Below are 9056 nucleotides of genomic sequence, written 5' to 3'. Positions count from 1 at the left end.
GGAACACTGAAGAGAAGGCCAAAAGAGAGAAGAAGACTTCCCCTGGAGCTGACACCCTGAATTTGGACTTTTAGCCTACTTTACTGTAAGGAAATAAACTTTTTTTGTTAAAACCATCCACTTGTGGTATTTCTGTTACAGCAGCACTAGATGACTAAGACAGAATTCATATCCTGAATAATGTAGGATTAATGGCTATATAATTCCCCCCATGTATGTTAGGTAAATATATTCAATTACATATGTTTTCAGACCACTTGTAATCAAATCAGCCTAGAAATTCTTCTGCTTTGTTTGTATTCTTGTGGCACCAAATTGATAGCAGGCCTCTAGCTCAATATTTAATGAATCTTTTCAGGAAATCTTCACTGATAATGAAAAGGACAATAAAACCTTCAGTGAAGCAAGCTTACAACCTAAAATATTGCAATTGGGCATGGTGAGCAGAATCTAAAGAGAAATGTTCTCACTCTGAAGCTCCTGGCATTAAACCTGTTCTGCAGGTGAGCAATGGCGTCCTTGTGTGGTACAAGAACGTTCAAGTGCTTGGCTACTAACTGAAAGCCTGGTGGTTTGAATTCTCCCAGAGGCACCTTGAAAGAAAGGCCTGGCAATCTACTTCCGAAAGATCATAGCCACTGGTAACCTTATGGGTCACAGTTCTACTATGAGGTAACTGATTGGGAGTTTTTCTGTTTTTTTGTTTTTGCAGGTGAGCAAGGAGCTTCTGAAGCTGCCTATCCTGCACTGGTCCTAGGCCTTAGTTGGACCTTCAGCACTAGGCAGAGCTATAAAGACTTAGGAAATGAATGAGCATGACCACCTTGAGTTGGGGATGACTTCTGGAAGGGTGATCTGACCTGAAGGGTAAGCATAGAGAACCAGGCTCTGCTCCAAGCTCTGCTACCATTTACCATGCCCTTAGGGAGTGTCAGGGCTCAGAGCTGCAGTCCCTGCCTTCCACACCGCATCTTGTAAATCACAGGATGGACAGCCTCAGGGCCACTGGGTCTGCTAATGTGCTCTCATTTATTGCCCAGTCAGATGTCCTCCACAAATCTTGTTACTCAGAGGTGAGTGCCCTGGAGAAATAAGTGTTGCATTTGGAAAGAAAAAAATGAATCATCCAAATTAAGTGGGAAATTCTGGTCTGATGCATTAAGAACATTATTGAAGGGGAAGGAAGTGGTGATGGAAGAGTGTGGGAAGAATATTCACATACACGTGTGACTCTATGGTTGTAAGCAGGAATTCAAACTGGATGTTTCTCTTTGTTCGGTTCTGTGAATAATAGATACTTCATATAGTAATAGTATTTAGAAACTATAATGATACCTAGCACTTGTTGAGTGTTTATGGTGTGCCAAGGTTGATAAAGGCCTCACTGGCTTTATTTCATTTAATTTTGACAACAAACCCAAGAGATAGGCACTACTAAAACTTCCTTTTTATTTATTAGGAAACTGAGGCTCATGGAGGTTAAGCAACTTACTCAAGGTCACACAGTTAGTTGGCAGTAGAGCTTGGTCTTCTGACTCATAACCACTAAGTTGTACTGATGATGAGTTATTACTATTTGAGGTGAGGGGGCAAAATGGTTTCTAATGAATAAAACATATATCCCTTTGTTCTCATGGAGCTTATGGTCAGGAAGAGAAGATAGACAAAGTATTTCAAATAGTTTGTTAGATGTTTCCAGAAGTGTATGAGGCTGGGAAGGAAAGGGGGCGTTTCACAGGGGGCCCTGACCAAACCCATTATCTTCCCCTACATCACTCTGCCTCTGTCCACAGCTATAAGGACCAACCTACACACCTCGTTGCTGTTGAGTCGATTCCAACCCACAGCAACCCTATAAGACAGAGTAGAACTGCCCCATAGAGTTTCTAAGGCTGTAGGTGGCACAGTGGTTAGGAACTCAGCTGCTAACCAAAAGGTCAGCAGTTCAAATCTACCAGCCGCTTCTTGGAAACCCTGTGGGGCAGTTCAACTCTGTCCTATAGGTTTGCTATGAGTTGGAATCAGCTCTACGGCAATGGTGGTTTTTTTGGATTGGGGGATTGTAATCGTTATAGAAGCAGACCGCCACATCTTTCTCCTGCAGAGGGGCTGGTGGGTTAGAACCACCAACCTTCTGGTAAGTAGCCAAGTGCTTAATCACTGCGCCACCAGGGCTGCACACACACAGCGTCAGGAAATTCAGGTTCATCTGTCCCATCTCAAATCTGATTTTAGAGTTTCAACTGATTCTGTGTTCTAGAAGAAAAAATAAAGTGTCACTATCTTAGTGATCTGGTGCTGTTGTAACAAAAATATGACAAGTGGCTTTAAAGAACAGACATTCATTTCCTCACAGTTTAGGAGGCTAAAAGTCCAAATTCAGGTCACCAGCTCTTGAGAAGTCTCTCTGTGGGCTCTTGGGAAAGATACTTGTCTTAGTTTCTGTAGCCCTGGTGTTTCTGGGTTCCTTGGTGATCCTCATGCAGCATCTATCTTCTCCGGTTTGTGCTTGCTTGTCTCTGTGTCTATGCTGCTCTTTGTATCACTCAGAAGTGATTGGGTTTAGGACACATCCTACACTGATATGGTCTTGGCAGAGTCCAGTCTGGCCAGCAGTCGGGGCAGTACCAACGGTGCAGACCAGGGATGGTAAAGCAGCCCCCAAACACTCTTGGAAAGGCTTGGTTTGGATTCTGAAAAAAGAGGCAGCAAAAGTCAGGCTGATTGGACTGAAGGCTTTTAACAAGGGGAAACTTACGTACAGAAGGACAGTGCTGAATCCCGTAAACCCACCACGAAGCGCTGACTATTAACCTAGGTTATGATATGATGCCAGTGCTGCAGGGGGAAAGGAGGGGAAAGTAAGGTCTGAAAACCTGGGGTGGGGGGAAGGGAGGGGCGCAATGGCCCTGAGGAGTTTACTTTGCTGACTGATGGCTAGATTTGCACTTAAAAGCTGTTCATCAGTAGCTGTTGATCCCGAAGGGAGGGGGAGGAAAGGGGAGTCTGATTAATGTCCCTGTCTAACTATGGATGGGGTTACTGTCCAGTCACTCTTGCTCAATCCCAGAGTCCCTCACGGACAAGATTCATATTGGATATTTCTAAAACCCCACAGGCCTAACTAACGTAACAAAGAAAACCCTATTTCCAAATAAGATTACATCTATAGGTATAGGGGTTGGGACTTTAACACCATTCAGGGGGACACAATTCAATGCATAACAATCACTGTGCGTGTTATCATTGTCTCTTGCCTTAATTACCCACAGGATAAAAAGGGTTATCTTTTTAACTGATTTAGGTACTTGAGCTCTATGCCACTCTGGGCTTCTTAGATGTGCTAGCGAACAGAGGCACCTCTACAAATCTGGTTCCCAGTCTTATTCACCTATAGTTTTGACTGACTGTGACTTATTCCTTTATGAAGAATTGGAGGCTGAGTGTGGAAGTACAGATCTGGATGCTGCAGATCATTTAGGTTCTGGTAAGGCCAAGGTTCAGTGGCTGAATTTGACACAGGGGAAACTGTGCAGTCAATTTGGTGGGTTCCTTCACTCCAGGGATTTTTAGGGATTTTTCCAAAGGGAATGTACAGGCCCATTTATCCTGTCAGTTGAACTCTGTGGTTCTACTCTTGCCTGCTCTGTCACTGGGAAGCAATGATCCTGTCTTAGGTCAGGTTCCCTAGAACAGGGTGTAGGATAAAATACTCTTCAGGACACAAGATCAGGAAAGGGTAAGAGCTCAGCAACAATATGATCTCAGGTCTAGTATAGCCTTGGCCTGATCCCTAGGTGCTCCAGAGTATAAATCACATGCAGTGTCATCCCACTTTGAGGGAAGGGGGCCAGAGGCAGTCTACTGCAGCTAAAGGACATCTGGATGGGGTGTCTATTCTGCATTCATAGCAAGGAAACTGTCACTTCCTTTGAGTCCCAGCCCTCCAATGGGAGTGTGGAGGGTTTCAGCACAAAACACAACATAATGTATTTCTGATGATGTCAGCCCAGCAGGCGGAGAACGAGGAACTCAGGTACTGACAGCAAAAGGTTCTCCAGAACTCGTGTTTCCCACTTACAAACAGGGAGAAGTTGGTCCCACCAGTGGGAGTGCCTCCTGATCATCATGACCATGTCCACCTGTCAGGACAGAGCATCCTTTTGTAAGGAGGCTGTAAGGTGCTAACTGACACTCTGTCCCTTAGGGACAAAGTCTGCATATGAGCCACAGAGAGAGGCAGCCACCCTTACACATTTTAATTTCATAACCAATCCAATTAAGATCCTTCCTGTTCATTTCTGCACATTTCAAACAGCAAATGCAACAGTACAGGAAACTCATAATTCATTAAATTCTCTGAACTTAAGTATTCAATTCCTGCCAATATAACATTTAAGTAATCACTTCAAGATAATTTGTTTATGATTATCAGGCCTCCCAGAATGACCCCCTTAAACTGATCGCCTGGTGAAGCTTTGTGAAGTCTCATTACAAATTAAGAATAAATTATCCCTATAAGGGAGATTTTTTTTTTTTCCCCAACAAAGTCTGAAGTCTGGACCAAAGAAAGAAGGGAGATGCCTTCTGACTCCTTGTGACCCAGTCTTTGTCTTTACCAGAAAATGCAAGGTTCTCTTCTGAAAGGTTGCTGCTATTTTCCCCTTGCAATATGTATCTTTCAGAATCCTGGATGTGATGGTTCTGTGGCTAATGTGCGGAAAAACTGTGAAGCATGACATCTTCACTGAGCAATCTCCTCTCCTCCCCTGTTTTTCATAGTGCGATGTCCAGTTAAATTCATATTATATTTTTGATGGCTATCATCAATTGGTTGTTTCAACTCAGAAGATTTTACCTAGATTGAAATCATTATGGTGAGTAACTGAGACTGTATTACCAAAACAGAGGAGCCCTGGTGGCACAGTGGTTAAGAGCTCAGCCGCTAACCAAAAGACTGGCAGTCTGAATCCATCAGCTGCTCCTCGGAAACCCTATGGGGCAGTTCTACTTTGTCCTATAGGGTCACTGTAAGTCGGAATGGACTCAACGGCAACGAGTTTGGTTTTTTTTGGTTACCAAAACGGAGAACTGGATTTAACCTTCTTTTCCAGGCAGACGCTTCTAATTTATGTATACCTTACTTAAATCAATCACTGAGATTTTTTTCATGAAAGATATGCATACTGAGCCTTGATTTATACATTTACTAGTTGTTTCATCATGTTGGAACACTTACCTGGTATTGTATCTTTAGCCATAATACTTACAACATATTATATGTGGTATTTGCTGCTGTTCTCTAATTGAAATGATTAACTGAATTATACATTTTTTGAGCAGGTGAAGACAATTCATGTAAAGAATTAAATGCCCACAACCAACCAAACCCAACCCAACCCATTGCCATCAAGTCAATTCTGACTCATAGTGACCCCAAAGGTCAGAGTAGAACTGCCCCATAGTGTTTCCAAGGTGTGGCTGGTGGATTCAAACTGCTGACCTTTTGGTTAGCAGCCAAGCTCTTAACCACTGCACCACCAGGGCTCCATGCCTACAAAGGGGAAGGAACTGTTCATCTGTGTATGGCTCCCCCATGAGTCTTCCCTACTCTTCCATGCTAGACCTATGTTTTCTTCTGGGCTAGGAGAGTCCACCTTGATATGATGCATTCCCTTACAATGTCCAGAAGCCATGGAAAGACAGATACATAATTCTTAATTTATACTACCAATGAAAGCATATGTCGGTGACTAGTAAGACAGCTACCAAAATACACTGACCAAAGGAATGAAATTTGATTCAAGTGAAGCAGAAATCAATATTTACTCCAAGAAACTATAAATCTTGATATTCCTTACAACTAGTGTATATATTTATTATTATTCTTTTGAACAGATGAACCAAAATTACATTTAATGTACCCTGGAAGGTAGCCAGATTTCTACTTGCCTGTAGCAAATGATGATTTATGCCAGGTACGTGGTAGGAAAAAAGTTGGTTTAATTAATTTTGTCACCAGAGTTTCTCCACTGAGGAAGGGTAAATTGGGAAACAGGCTAGTAGGATATTTTCTAATATTTATTTAAAAGAATAATTAAAAAATAGCCTCCTGTATTTTCCTTTTATTACCTGTTCTGAGTCTTACAACCACCAGTCAACCCTGAACATCATCAGGTTAAAGTCAGTGAACTCACTGCCTGACTTCTCCAATTGTGTGATCATGGGTCACTTCTATATGTATTTGAGGTTTCATTCATCCTTTTACTAGCAAACAGGTATTTGGTGCCTATTATGTGACGTCACCACACATCTGTCACTTTGTTGTACCTTGGTGGCTTGCACATTGCCATGATATCAGAAGTTATGCCACCAGTATTTCAAATACCAGCAGGGTCATCCATGATAGATAAGTTTCAGCGGAGCTTCCAAACTAAGTCAGCCCAGGAAGAAAGGCCTGATGATCTACTTCCGAAAATCAGCCAATGAAAACCTTATGGATCCCACAACAGAACATTGTCAGATGTAGTGTTGGAAGATGAGTCCCGTAGGTTGGAAAGCACTGTACAATAACTGCACAATGGACTCAAACACACCAATGATCATGAAGATGGCACAGGACTGGGCAACATTTCGTTGTGTTACACATGAGTCAGAGCTGACTCGATAGCAATTAACAACAACAATTATGTAACAGGCTGTGCTAAGTGCTGGGGATATGATGATGAGCCAAATGGACAAAGTTGTTACTCTCATAAAACTTACTTTCTAGTCCTTATGATAAACAAGAAAATGCATACATAGGTCATATATTTCAAGGTCAGGATAAGTGCTATGAAGAAAATTAAGCAGATAAGGAGATAGAATGAGGGAAGTGTTTGCTATTTTTAAAAGGCTGCCAAGGAAGGCCTCTCTAAGGAGGTGACCTCTGAGTAGAAACTTTAAAGGAATTAAAGATGTAATCTACATGAATATTTGGGGGAAGAGCACTCCAGGCAGACAGCGTATGAGTGTAAATCCCTGAGATGGGCGTGTGCTTGCCTTGGGATGTTGTGTCCAGTTTACTTCTTTCACTGGCATGAGCTCAGAGGAGGGTGGGCTTTGACAAATGATTATCCAGGCTGGGGGAAAGGAAATAAGAGTGATACGTAAGGCAAGATTTCAGTGCAGAAGGCAACAAGGAAATCCCAGCAGCTGGATTCCGATGGGGTCAAAGTCTGAGCTGGTTAGGCAGTCCCAAAGATGGTAGTCAAATTTAACTTGTCCAAGAGAAAAGGAGGAGCCAGTATGAGGGGCTAAGAGCCAGAGGAAAGCCTATGAATGGACTGTTGATATAGGTAGAGAGGGTATGGAATAAGGGGGTAGGGTGAATATGCAACAATTGCCAAGCCAAAGGCTAATAACCATGGTTGCTTTTGTAAGGTTCGTGTGTCTAGTTTACAGGTGTTCCAGGTGCATTTTAAAGGTTAGAAGGCACAACACTGGGGTAAGGAAGAATGAGATAAACAACCTACAGAATCCCAGAAGGATCAGCTCTAGTTTGGAACTCTCCCCACATCCTAAAACATACTGAGGCAGTTTTATAATCGTGGTGGAATGGACAGATGGAGTACAGATTCTAGACTTGTCACAGGCTGGGGATAAAGTTGGTTCCTCATAGTAGAAGCAGCCACCTTATTCCCTAAATCCTAGCGTATAGATAGAGCAATTGTCCAGCCAAATTTACTGAAACATGAGAGCATTTTCTGGAAACTTTACATTATTTGGTTGCTTTGGCTCAGGCTATGAGGATCTTCCCAGACCTTCTGAACATTGCCCACTCCCCCTCCCTAGACACACACACACACACACACACACACACACACACGGGGTGGATTAGCAAATAGGCAAGGTAAGCATGGTGCTTATCTTGCTTACCAGATTATGTGTAGTGAACAATTTGACACGGGTTTTCACATCTGTGATGTGGTGAAACTCATGTAAAATTGTGCACTACAGATTGGTAAGTAAGCACAAGTAAGCCCATGCTTACCTTGCTTACTGGGTCATCTGCCCCTGTCAGGGATTGTAAATTTGAAAAGAGGCTTTAATTCTGTAGGAAAGTGCTATGCGGTTGGGAGAGAAATAGATGCCAGCCATACCTAGAATCTTTGATGTGGTGGGAAAAAAAAGTGAAATTGTTCACTACAGATGATCTGGTAAGAAAGGTAAGCACTATGCTTACCTTGCCTATCGGATAATCTGTCCCTGCACACATGCACACACACACACACACACACACACACACACAATCCACAGGCCCTAGAACTCAGGGTTATTATACTTCCAGCTAGTTTTCCATTCATTCATTCATTCATTTAGCAAATAATTATTGAATACCTATTTTGTGGCAGGTCTGAAGATACAAAGATAAATAACAATTAGTCCCTCACTATAAGAAATTCCTACCTTCAGGTTCCAGGCTAACCTACTTTCTACACCCCTCTTAATTATTTAAGGAACAAGGTTCTTTTCTTTTGGACTTCAGGTCATGCCTAAGAACTTTGAATCCACACTGCTGATCTCGCTGCCCCTTTGCTGTGTCTCTCTGGGCTCTGCCCAGGAATCCATATTTTTCTCTCTCTAATTCCAATGCCAGGCTCCTAGATCCTATTTGAAGTTATTATTCCAAGATTTGCTGTTGTCTGGATTCTCTAGTCACATCTTTTCTCACTAAAGTTTACAACATCACACTTGACCCATCCATTCCAACCCAGCAACATATATCCACCTGAGATTTAATGCATCCCACTCTGAGAATCCCCAAACTCTTGGCATTTCTAGCACCTATCCCTGATGCCTGCTTAATTAGTAAAATTTTTCTGAAAATAATTCAAAAGCGGTTGCAGCAGTACATCAACAGGGAACTGCCAGAAATTCAAGGCAGATTCAGAAGAGGACATGGAATGGGGGATATCATTGCTGATGTCAGATGGATCTTGGCAGAAAGCAAAGAATACCCGAAAGATGTTTACCTGTGTTCTATTGACTATGCAAAGGCATTCAACTGTGTGGAT

The sequence above is a fragment of the Trichechus manatus genome, unplaced genomic scaffold, assembly GCF_000243295.1.
Source record: "Trichechus manatus latirostris isolate Lorelei unplaced genomic scaffold, TriManLat1.0 scaffold00094, whole genome shotgun sequence".
NCBI lineage: Eukaryota > Metazoa > Chordata > Mammalia > Sirenia > Trichechidae > Trichechus > Trichechus manatus.
Note: the sequence above shows the minus strand (reverse complement) of the source record.